Source organism: Mytilus californianus, unplaced genomic scaffold (genome assembly GCF_021869535.1).
Source record: "Mytilus californianus isolate M0D057914Y unplaced genomic scaffold, xbMytCali1.0.p SCAF_5, whole genome shotgun sequence".
NCBI classification, from domain to species: domain Eukaryota; kingdom Metazoa; phylum Mollusca; class Bivalvia; order Mytilida; family Mytilidae; genus Mytilus; species Mytilus californianus.
In genome coordinates, this window is record NW_026262701.1 from 118,366,324 (window position 1) to 118,379,768 (window position 13,445).

The 13,445-nt window shown below is 31.7% G+C and overlaps 1 protein-coding gene across 3 annotated transcripts in view; it reads left to right on the plus strand.

Moving 5' to 3' along the window:
- Positions 1 to 11,455: 11,455 nt before the first annotated feature.
- Positions 11,456 to 13,445, plus strand: part of LOC127700850 (deoxynucleoside triphosphate triphosphohydrolase SAMHD1-like) — a 148,294-nt gene continuing 146,304 nt past the window's right edge. For all 3 annotated transcript variants that reach the window (XM_052204543.1, XM_052204545.1, XM_052204544.1), the window contains exon 1: positions 11,456 to 11,547. The gene's annotated coding sequence lies outside the window, so the exon portion shown is untranslated. The remainder of the gene's footprint in view (positions 11,548 to 13,445) is intronic.

The window sequence follows — 13,445 nt, forward strand, 5'->3', positions numbered from 1 at the left end:
AACTCAAAATGTGAACCATTCTATGTTGCGGGTTGGGGTCTACAATTTAGTTTGAAAGCATCAATCATACAAGTGTTTTATCCTTTTAATTTGGACTAAATCACTACTTTACCTTAAATTTCACACACACACACATTTGTCACACACACACAAAATATTCACACAGCCGTTTGCTCAATATGGAAGCGAAGTAACAGTATAGATAGATATAAGAAGATGTGGTATGAGTGCCAATGAGACAACTCTCCATCAAAGTCACAATTTGTAAAAGTAAACCATTATAGGTAAAAATAAGTTAAAGACTTTATTTAGTTGTACAATAATTGGCTGATTGCAGGGCTAATTCCTATATTTGTTCCAAGTTTTTAAAATCACAGGTTTTGGATGTCATCGATTTCACCGTTCCCGGTGTAAAACAGTCCCTGACTACCAACGTGGACTTATGTTACGAACTAAAACCACTATCACACAGTTTTTACAAGCGGAGCCCGTGTTCGGTACGTCTAAACACTGCTAAGGAGTCCTTAGTGCACTAAGGAGTCCTTAGTGCACTAAGGACGTATACTATGCCACTAAGGACAGGAAGGGGTGCAGCTTTATGTATTATTTTTCCATATTAAGTAAGAGATTGATATTTAATGCATAAATTTCAAATTTTATAGAATAATAATCACAAATAAACGAGTTATTAAGCATTGTTTAAGCACGTGCCTGTTTTTCTTTGATATGCCGAAAATCATTGAACCGATTGACACGTGCTATATAACATAGCAACTGAATAAACAATCATAATATTTTTATTTTAAGTAATTAACAATTGTATCGAAAAGATTAATGCTTAATAATTTATAATTAAATGTGTTGTTCTTATTTACAATGATTAAAAGGACAAATAATTTGGCTTTTGTTTTATATCTTTCCCGACAAAATATTTTCCCATAGTTATGCGCCAACTAATAAGTTAGTGTTTAGTCAGCTTGTTAAATGTTTATGTAAGAGATACCAAGACAAAAGGGATCGAAATGTTTATAAGTTTTTTGTTTTAATTTTAATTCCGACGAAGATGCGTGTAAATACAAATGGTTTCACTAAAAAATATGAGTAAATTCTGATAATAATATCAGAACGTGATATTTGCCTTTCCACTTTCTATTACTGCTTCATACTTAGTACGAATTACGATTGAATTGAAAAAAAAAATCATGTGGCATCCTTGGGGTTTATCAAAACCACTAGTTTTCAACCAGTTTGATATCTGTTTACAAAGGCTTCATACGGTACTTATTTTTTTGTAATTGTTCGACATATGTTTTTTTCTAAAAGTATAAGAAGTTTAAATATCATTTATCGAACTTTTAAGTTTCATTTTCAAATGTATAAAGGTGAAAAATGTTTTTTTTTTAATGTTCCACAGTTTTTAGCACATTATTTACGAAAATTATCCCATATGTGTTAATTTAGAACTATAGATATAATTTTGACATAAAAAGGGGATGCTTCGTACGAATGCCTTGAAAATATACTTTTACCGCATGATGTGAAAATAATCATTTTTTTGTAATACAAGATAATTTGAATACTTTATACCTTAATCTATCATGTGTAAAAATGAAAGAAAAAATCAAGGATTTGTAAAGTATATTACTATACAAATCCTTGAAGAAAAAAAACAGAAATATTTTCAAATACAATTTCTTTGAATCTATTTTTTCTTCAAGAAGAACAGGTATGTCCGAAGGAAATCCGATTTGTATTTTTTTAAACAAGTTGTCTGTTTAAGATATTGTATGAATCAATTTATGGAATACTTACTATGTGGTATGTGCTTTACTCATTGTTGAAGGCCGTACGGTGACTTATAGCTGTTAATTTCTGTGTCATTTTGTCTCTTGTGAAGAGTTGTCTCACCTCTAATCATACCACATCTTCTTTTTTTATATTGGTTGCATGTACATGTAGTAACAATTTATTATCATATTGAATTCGTTTTTGTCCAGAAATATATTGCTCAAACGTGTTCTTCATATGATAAAATTTTTGAAAATGAACCATAGAAAACGCAAAAGATTTAAACTCTGTCCAAACTGTTCATGTTTTAAATACGTCTGTTTACATGTAGCTTGCATTAAATAAGTTTGGTATTACGTAGTAAATATTATGTATCATATTGAATTCGTTTTTGTCCAGAAATATATTGCTCAAACGTTTTCTTCATATTATAAAATTTTTGAAAATGAACCATAGCAAACGCGTTAGACAATCTCTGCCTAAACAGTTCATATATGAAATTAGTGTGGTTGCATGTAGTAAAGATTTATTATCTTATTGATTTTGTTTTGTCCAGAAATACATTGCTTAACGTCTTCATATATGAAAATAAATTTAGATATATTGCTCTGGAAACAAATCTATTATTTACAAGAAATAATTACAAAATACTCTTGAGAATCTGAAAAAAACCCAAGAATTTCAACAACTTATTCAGTGTGAAGTCAAATCAAAATTGATCACTTAAATCTGGGACTAGTCCCAGCTGAAATATAATCTCAAAAAGAATTCATTTATTAGTATCTAACTTCTCCAATCTTGTCGATTAAACATAACTCGAATAATTCAGCGCCCTCTATCCACTACTTTTCTCGAGGGCTTGAAGGCATAGTGACCATTGGTCGCGTCAGCCCTGTACAAATTGTACAGACCAATCAGAGTCTATCCCATGGCGAGTCTGCGCAAAGATTACTTCCGTGGTAAATACCGCTTGTTTACAAAATTCAAAATGGACATCGATCAATGCCTCCGAATGATAGAAGATAAATATGAATTCAGGTTTAAAGAAAAACAGGGAGAATCTATTAAAGCAATTGTCCTATTGAATGATACATTCATTACTCTGCCGACGGGTTATGGAAAGTCCAGTATTTATTTTTATCTGCCCGAGATATTTGAGACCTTGACTGGAGAGAAATCGTCTATTGTTGTCATTTCACCGCTACAAGCATTAATGCTGGACCAAGTGCAAAAACTGGAAAAACTGTCAATAACACCAGTTGTGGTTGGTGAAAGTCAGAAAGATAAAAGTGTCGGCCAGAAAATATCAGAAGGACAATTTTCAATAGTATTTTCCTCGCCAGATGAATGGAGTGATCGTAGTGATTGTAATATAACGACTGGATTATTCGGGTTAGATTAAACACAACAGATAGCAGGATTCCCGTGTAATCAGTTAAGTAATTTGACACGTGTCTAACGGTTCATTGATTTTCGGCATATCAAAGAAAAACAGGCACGTGTCTAAACAATGTTAAATAACTCATTTATTTGTGATTATTTTTCTATAAAATTTGAAATTTATGCATTAAATATCAATATCTACCATAATATGAAAAAAAATTACATGTAACAGCACCCCATCTAGTCCTTAGTGGCATATCATAAGTCCTTAGTGCACTAAGGACTCCTTAGCAGTGTTTAGACGCACCCGCCCGTGTTATTACTAATAAGGTCATACAGGCAGTTTTGTATTATCCGTCTTCTGTTTAGCCGGACTCGTTTACTGACAGAAAGATCCTAAATATTAATATTACCAAAAAATACTTTATGTACAATTATTTGTCATGTATTCGTCAAACTTTATTTATTTATTTAATTATTCAAATTAAATTAACCCCACAATTCACGTGTCAATAAATACGAAAGGAAATTATACATTTATTAACAGATGTAATGGTTATACAATATACATCCATGTACACGTAATAAACGAATTTGGTAATTGTCATTATTTGTCGGGAATACACGTACTTGTCATACTTATCCCCATATTTAACTGCTTTCCCCAAGGGCTTATTTCATACGACAAGGAGAGATTACCAGAATAGTTTGATTGGTTTTAAGCTTTTATTTCGTACCAAACTGTATTTGTTACAAAATCAGATATATTGTACTCATTCTTCATTTATCTGTACAAAAAAAAAACACAAACGAGAACTAGAGAACGAAGTCGACCAATACACAAATAACACTCATTTTTAAATAAGCTTTTTTATTACATGCTTGTTCAGGTGTTTATTTTATCTTGAATATAATCAAAATACACAAAAAAAAAGTTTTTATGTCCTAGGGTTACGTATTTTCTCACGTATTTGACAAATATATTTGGACATTTTACTTGAAAATCGTCGTTTTTAGCGTCGTCAGTATGCAGCAACGGATGCAGACATAATAATGCCTTTTGTGTGTATGAACAATATTCTTTAATTGTTATAAATTTCAATGATTTCTACTGGCGATCTAACGAAATATTAACAAAAACTTTTGCCTGGTATTTTTATAGACATCGAATAGAATTCCGGTCATTACGGAATATGATCTTCAAAAATACAATTTACCAAAAAGAAGTAACAAGTGATTTTCGATCATCAATGAAGGTTTTCTATGTGAAACTGGCTATATTTTCCAGGAATGCAGTAGAGTTTATTTGATTTTAAAACACGTACAAATCGATCTATACTTTTTAAAATTGCAAAACGCAAGCTGAAATCGTACCAAGTGATTATTATTTTTGCACACGACATCTAGGCTGTCGTCCCTTCTCTAATAGTATACGGTTCTATTGGATAGGGACATTGTGCATTCAACCGTGGATATTATAAAATATCTGTAATAAACAAAATTTTAATGTTTTGATCGTGTAATGTCTTCATTTTTAAGGTTACGAGGGTTCGGTATTAAGCGAACACAATTGGTATGAACACACTTTCTTATACGTGTAGAATATATTAAAGAAACTTTCAATTACAAAGTTTTTTTCGAGGATTTTTAAAGTTACAAATAAAAATCCTTTTTATGTTTTTGAAATAGACTTTTAATTTCCATTCTCAAATTTATTTTAATGTAGAAAATATGTCATTTATATATAAAGTGCATGTAATTCTTTATGCTAGTAATCCATAAATGAAATTGCATAAATCACAAAGGTCTCTAAACGAAGATTGCCAAATCAAATCTATACTATATATACTTAGAAAATGTTAACAAGTCTAGAAAATGTTTAATACTGTACATTAAATAAAGTTGAACATGAGATACACTTTGTGACTGAATGTCCACTATATGTTGATAAAAGAAATGAGTTTTTTGCTGAAATTTCTCTAACTTGTAATAATTTTCAATCTTTAGACAATTTTTCAAAGTTTTCATGGCTATTTACACAAATTTAAATATGTATAAATGTGTTTGGGAAAGTATTTATCTAAAAATCTTGAGGGAAGGAGAAGTTTAAAGATAATAAATGCAAATTAGCCACAAATACACATATTTTGAGTGGTATATGATTTTGATTGGTATATTTCAAAGATGTGAATTGTATTAGCTGGTTCTGTTCTGACCTTTTATAGCATTTTCAATAGTATTAAACGGTGTTGTTTTCTTATATATATGTCTCTAATTTATGTCTAATCTTATGTACTTGTATGTAATGTGATGAAAGCTCTTATACTTAATCTTATTCTTATACGCAATTCAATTTTTCATCATTTAATTTACAAGTGCACTTGGATTGTTTAGGTTTTATGTGGTGTGCAATGTAAGGGTGGAATACCATATTTTCAAAAGAGAGAATATTTTTCGATTAAAACACACCCGGGAACAGCAAGAAGGTTTACCAAAGAAGTTGTGGGAACTTTACTGATTTTATCATATATATTTCTGATAGTTTTCCCGACCTATTCACATATTTTCAAACTTGAAAGGTGACCTATTTCAGCGGCACGAGCCTTGAACATGTACACGTGACAGTTGTAAGTAACAGGTCATCTCAAAGAAACTATAATTAGAATAAAAGGTTAAAGTACTTACAAAATATGTGATCTTGTAGAATGTGAATTGACAAATATATTATTTTCAAATTCGCAGTCCAAGTCAACGTAAAATCTCTGTCACAAACAATTTTCATGCTATAATCCATTCCAACATTATCATTTTAAACACGCACTAGCTGGCCTTTTCATTAATTTAGATAATACAAGTTTAGCTAAATTTTGTGTATTCACATCAACAGACAAATCCCACACTTATCCTAGACGTTATTAATACTCACTTCAAATTTGGATTAACAATTTATTGATACGGATGACAACGCTTATGTAATAAAATAAATATTTAAATTTTAATTGGATGCCCATGCAGTGGTGTTGCAATGTCATAAAACTGGTAATAGAAAGCTATCTGTTAGTGGCGGATCCAGAGGGGGGCGTAAAGGGCGTTTTGGATAAAAAATGCATTTTGGCTTTCTTCGTGTCGTTCGTATTGTAAATTTCATTGAATGTACGTATATCTTGTTTACAACAAGAAATCTGTGAGGTTATTCTAACTAACCATACAACAAACGATAATTTTTCCATGTCCATTTTTTACTGACAAATCCCACATCAAATATATTGGTACATAGCTTTGGATCCATCCAATCATTTTATGATAGACATTTAATGAGGAGAATACGGCATCAAAAATGTCTAACCCTTACACTTTAACTGTAAGAATATACATGCCCCACATCAGGAGCCGTTGAATTAGTGCATTTTACGCCCAAAGAAAAGTCAACATTTTTTTCGCCTCGCTACGTTCGGCAAAAGATTCCATACTTCGCCCCAACTTTCCTAAATCCTGGATCCGCCGCTGATCTTGATACATAGGAAAATGAATCTTAAAAAGTTAATTCTATAAATTCAATTGTGAAAAAAAATTCACAATACCGTGCATTAACCCGGAGAAAAGTTACCACGTTGAAACCCTTATATAGAATGTATGATATCCCGTAGGTTTATAGTGCAACTGAAAACAAAAAATCATTTTGATGTTAACAGTTTACTTGTCACATGTCTTTTCTGTGACTCATCAACCGCCCATCAACAAATATTACTTGATATTCAGTGAAATGATAATATGCATGCAGAGTGTTAACAATTATTGTAAATTAAAAAGCAGAGCAGCCTTAAATTCTAATAGTTTTATGATAATATGCATGCAGAGTGTTAACAATTATTGTAAATTAAAAAGCAGAGCATCCTTAAATTCTAAAAGTTTTGCCAAAGCCGATTCATAGTTTTACCGATGCAAGGATATATTGAGTTGAAATGGCCTAGCGGTAGTCTGATCACTTCGAATGCAACACGCTTAATCAAATTTCGTATTAAATGCAAATTTTCTTTATCTTTGCGGAGCATTCATAAAGTATTTAAAACTAAAATAAGAACTATAATAGCTTTCTGAATAGCTCAGATTCAAAACAGTGAGAATAAGCTCCTAGCTGCCGACATATACATCTGGACAAGAATGTATTTTTGGTATTTTTTTTGAAAGAAAAGTTGCATATGTAAGCTATCTATTTATAATCTTCAACTCTATCAGGAGTTTCAAGAAAAGGGGGCGGGGGGGGGGGGGGGCTGGGGGCTGGGGGGGGGGGGGGGGGGGGTGGAGGGGTCGATTGAAGTCTAACTGTAAATATAAAAAAGATCGAGATGTGGTATGATTGCCAATGTGAAAACTCTCCAGAAGAGACCAAATGACACAGAAATTAAGAACTATAGGTCACCGTACGGCCTTCAACAATGAGCAAAACCCATACCGTAATTCTCTTCTATATTCATTATAATTTCATAAAATTATACCAATAAAACCTGTTTAAGACAGACTTGGTCATCACTGCGGCTCAAGTGATATCGGTGACGAATATCAGTATATCATGACTTGTAAAGCGTTGGATGTAGCTATAGAGAGACAGACAGGACTCTTTATAGTTATCGTATATGCACACAGGACGAATGTTTGTATTCGTTGCAAGCTGTTTATTTCAGTGGTAAATTTTGGTAGATTTTAAAAACGAACTTCGAGAGATATTTATCATTTAAAACAATAAGGGCACGTGTCACTGATTACACAATTACTCAGCCGTAAATTATCCAATTAACAAAACTGATTGGATTATCCTAATTGCTTATGAAAATCATGTTATTAAAACAGTGTTTTGAATAAAATTAGATTATACACGTTATACGATACTTTGAAGTTGTTTAGAAATTGTTTCATGTTGTTAAATTTACTTTATGCGTTGTGCATTTTTACGATTGTGAAGAAAAAATAAAAAAACTCACTTTCACTGCATTTTAATACAGTTTCTCTTATGATCTTTGCCTGGTATATATTTCTTGCATGTAGAGATATTTCTAGTATCACACTGCACGCATGGAGTGTGATACGAAAATTTTTTACGCAAAACTTAATTTCGATTATTAGAAAAATACCCAAATATGATGAATGACAGAAACTGAGAGGAAAACGGGGATAGATTCAATTTCAGAATTGATCTAAATACCGTCAAGGCTTGTAATACTGGAGCCGTATGCATCAAGCTACTTAAGTTAAGGTTTGTTCCAAACGGACGGATTTGTTTACATGTCCTATGATAAATTACGATACAAAACAAAATCTTGCTTCATGAAAATAAAAGGGAAATGTTTTGGAGAAATTCCTTCATCAAATTTTATTTCCCTTTTCAAACTCGTTCGAAGAATTTATTACTGGGCATGAGAACGAGCTCTAATTGTCGAGCCTGCGACTTTTGTCGCAGAAAGCTCGACATAGGGATAGCGATCCGGCGGCGGCGGCGGCGGCGGCTACGGCGGCGGCGGCGGCGGCGTTAGCTAACTTCTTAAAAGCTTTATATTTTAGAAGATGGAAGACCTGGATGCTTCATACTTTGTATATGGATGCCTCATGTTACAAAGTTTCAGTCAGTCACATGTCCAATGTCCTTGACCTCATTTTCATGGTTCAGTGACTACTTGAAAAAAAAGTTCAGATTTTTTGTAATGTTAAATTCTCTCTTATTATAAGTAATAGGATAACTATATTTGGTATGTGCGTACCTTGCAAGGTCCTCATGCCCGTCAAACAGTTTTCACTTGACCTCGACCTCATTTCATGGATCAGTGAACAAGGTTAAGTTTTCGTGGTCAAGTCCATATCTCAGATACTATAAGCAATAGGTCTAGTATATTCGGTGTATGGAAGGACTGTAAGGTGTACATGTCCAACTGGCAGGTGTCATCTGACCTTGACCTCATTTTCATGGTTCAGTGGTTATAGTTAAGTTTTTGTGTTTTGGTCTGTTTTTCTTATACTGTATGCAATAGGTCTACTATATTTGGTGTATGGAATGATTGTAAGGTGTACATGTCTAGCTGGCAGGTGTCATCTTACCTTGACCTCATTTTCATGGTTCAGTGGTCAAAGTTAAGTTTTTGAGTTTTGGTCTTTTTTTCTAATACTATATGCAATAGTTCAACTATATTTGGTGTATGGAAATATTTTATGATCTATATGTCAGTCACGCAGGTTTTATTTGACCTTGACCTCATTTTCAAGGTTCATTGCTCAGTGTTAAGTTTTTGTGTTTTCGTCTGTTTTTCTTAAACTATAAGCAATAGGTCAACTATATTTGTTGTATGGAAGAATTGTTAGCTGTACATGCCTGCCTAGCATGGTTCATCTGACCTTGACCTCATTTTCATGGTTCATTGGTCAATGTTCAGTTTACTTGGTTAATGTTAAGTTTATGTGACAGTTGTAATAAAGCTTTATATTTAGGACTATCAACATAATATCAATGATTAGTAAAGAAGGCGAGACATTTCAGCGTGTGCACTCTTGTTTTAAATGGGGGAATGAATCTGAAATTTGAAATTAGATCGTATATATATTTTTTTCACAAATAGGCTATCGCAATAAAGATAAAAGCGTAATAAAATAACTATTTCAGAATTTTACTCGTTCATGAAATGTATTACTGGACAAGAATGAGTTTTAATGGCGAAATATATATATTTTTTAAAAAAAAATTTGCATATGTAAGCTGTCTATTTATAATGTTCAACTCTATCAGGAGTTTCAAGAAAAAATGGGGGAAAAAACGATTAAGACTATGCAAAAACAATCTAACTTGTTAAAGCCTACTTTGGTATTCTATACATCAAAAATCGTGATTCTTTTGTAGATTTAGAACTTTGAACACAAAAATGTCTAATGAAATTGGTAGATGGCAAAATAATCAGAGAGAACACTTTATTTATACTTTATGTAATTCCGGTGATATTGAGGACGATTTTCATTATGTTTTAGAATGTTCGGCAATAGGCAAAAGTAGACAAACGCTGTTAAAACGGGATTTTGATCCCAAAGGACGCTACATTTTGTAATGAATTCGATCTATTTCTTTTAACGTTTTCAAATGAAATAAATTGAATGGAAAATTTTCCGACATTGTGATGATTTCTCAATTGGCTTCAATTACTACAAAGTTGAAACAAAATGAAAAGTTTATTTAACATTTTTGCAAAAACAATAATATGTTTATTATTTTTCAAAGGAACCCTTTTTTGTTTGCTTACCGAGTTTACTTGTATGTGTTTATTACCATCACTAATCACAGTGACATACATGACATACCTACTTATAAAAAATCAAACGACCTAATCAACACGATGATTGGTATTGAATATGATCATCTGTCGTGCATAACAAATAAAAAAAAACGTCGCGTGCCGATAAAAACTTCTCAAATATGGAATTGATTTTATCAAAATAAAAAGTATAAGATCAATTTTAAATAATCTATCGAATGCATACCCTTAACGCTATCTAAAACATCTATTACATGTCCTGAGTGCACTTTTGATGTCCTGAGCGGTTTTTAGACGTACCGCATTTTTACTGGAATATTGCTGTAAATTTTATATCAAAAGAAACACTATTAGATTCTATACTATATTCATACAAAATTAATGGTTTATTAACTTCAGACTCTGAATTGAGACAGCACTATCGATCATCTTATATAAAAATAATCTAAGTTTCTACAAATAATACAGGTAAATCGGTCCTACAAGCTAAGTGAAGTCAAGTTTTCACCTATGTGCATGTTCTCTATATAGGTATTTGTCATTGTAAATATATATTTTCTCTGTAACTATGAAATGTAGATTTATGAGATTAAAGTTAATTCGTTCATTAGAGTTTTTTTTTTTAGAATATCTGATAAAATATATGCACACAAACACAAGGAAATAGTTACAACAACACAGAGTTTATTAATTAGGGTTGACATCTGCTGACAGGTAAGTGTTTGATAATTCCAGAGAATTTATGACAATATCCTGCACCCCTTGGCTTGCCATGCACTCAAACAGAGGTATGGCTTCCCTGACCGAAGCCCCCCTCATATATAAACAATAATTTTTAAACGTGATTATTTCATTAATCATGGATACTAGCTTCAGTCAACCAGGTTCTCAACCAACTCATTTTAATCGCGCTATATGTACTATTGGATGTTTATGTTGTGCCAAACTGATCGCCTACAACGAGGCATGTAGCTGTTGGAAACCTGTCCCTACAGCAACAATATCAACACAAACAGATCCAGGCATTAGCTACGGATACAGTTCCGACAGTTACTTCACCAGGGGCAATGTTGCCCATTCCTTGCTTCATGTGAGTACACCATATAATATATAATTGTAACTTAAGTTTAAGAAGATATATCTGAAATAACTGGTATTTATAGATATGTGGTATGCATGCCAAAGATACAAGTCTCAATCGAAGTCAATGGTTTGGCCTATAATTAAATTGGCATTTTTTTCTTTCTTTTCATGTACATGTTTTTATGTCGTTCATAAAAGGTCAATATTTTTATAAACCAAAGAAATATAATCATCAAATTTTCTCAAGCTGTCCGGCTTCATTTATACATCGGTAAATTTTAAGAATAAATTTAAATTAATTAGTTTTGATTGATAAAAGGCTGGTGTAAAATAGTTTTACATTTTTTTGCGTTTTAAATCATTTTCAAAATTTGTATTTTGATCAGTACATCGTTAAATTGAAAAAAAAGCAGTTTAAATATATAGGTAAATTGTTTCCTTTTTTCCTTTACGATTGAATAATCATTTTCAAAATTTGTATTTTGATCAGTACATCGTTAAATTGAAAAAAAAGCAGTTTAAATATATAGGTAAATTGTTTCCTTTTTTCCTTTACGATTGAATTAATTAATAACTTACACGTAGATCAATTAAAAACTTAACATGTTTGTTGTTCCGACTCTTTACATGTAGCTTTTGATGTTCATTCTCATTAAAATTAAATCAAAAACAATAAAGCCATTAATCCAAGTTGTTACTTTATCATTAGTTTCACAAGTGAAACATATTTTAAGTTAATTGCTTGTGTAATTTGTTTTAAAAGACAACTAAACTGTTTAATTGCCTGACAAACGGCTATTGTCTGGACAGAATTCAATGATTGAAAATATTTCAAAGAAATGAAAATAATGATAAATAGTTGTAATTAAACAGCAATTCATTTAATAATTGTGTTCGATATAACGTCAATAACAGCAATGAAGATACCAGTACACATATCTTACGGAACACCTTTGTTTCTGTTTCAACATATGCCATTAACTTCTAAAATCAATTTCAATGGCAATCATATCACATCTCCTTTTATTTAGATAAAACATTTCATGACGAAACATTGAATTACAGCTTTTTTTACCACGAGAGATTTGTATGTTTAATTGTGTGCATATTCAATGTGCATTTACTCCATATTCTATTGAGAATTTTGTATCGACTTATTCAAGACGCAACATGGTATTGAATCTTGTTAAAAAAAGCTTAAAGATGTCGCCTTATTTGTATGTGTTTACTTGTTGATAACGGTTATTTGAAAGTCCATCCTTCTAAAGCATATCCAATTAATTTTTGGAAGCCTATGAATATACCTATTGTGACTATTTTTTTAACGCTTAATTAAATATCATTAGCATTTGTCTGATAATGTTAAATTCTTATGCCAACATTAAAAATCATGGCTTCCTTCTCGAGTGAATATTAGCATGAGTCTCTTTCAACTGGTGTTTGTGCGAAGACAACTATTTATAACTATAAAAACAATTGCAGATTATTATTTTTCACATACTGAGAATTGAAATATTGATTACAGCTAAACCCTGCACACATAGCGTACTGAAATCTATTAAAGTATCCATATTGCCCTATTTAACCAATGATAGGTCTATACAAAATATCAACTGCTGAAGACATTATACTGCTGTCATACAAGAAAAAAATCAAGACTACTTTCCAACTGTTTGGCACTGAATGACTATCCACCAAACAATATGTCATGACGACCCAATACTGTATTTTGTTCTGTTTATTCCATATTAGCACATGTGGTATCATTTAACTGTTTTCTTTCTTATGAAAATTTATTTTTGGATGTCTTCATGCTTGTTCTGTTCATACATGTCCAGAGTACATCTTCTTGTGGTTTGAAAAAAACAAACAATTTAACACTCAACAAATATGCAGGTATACTTA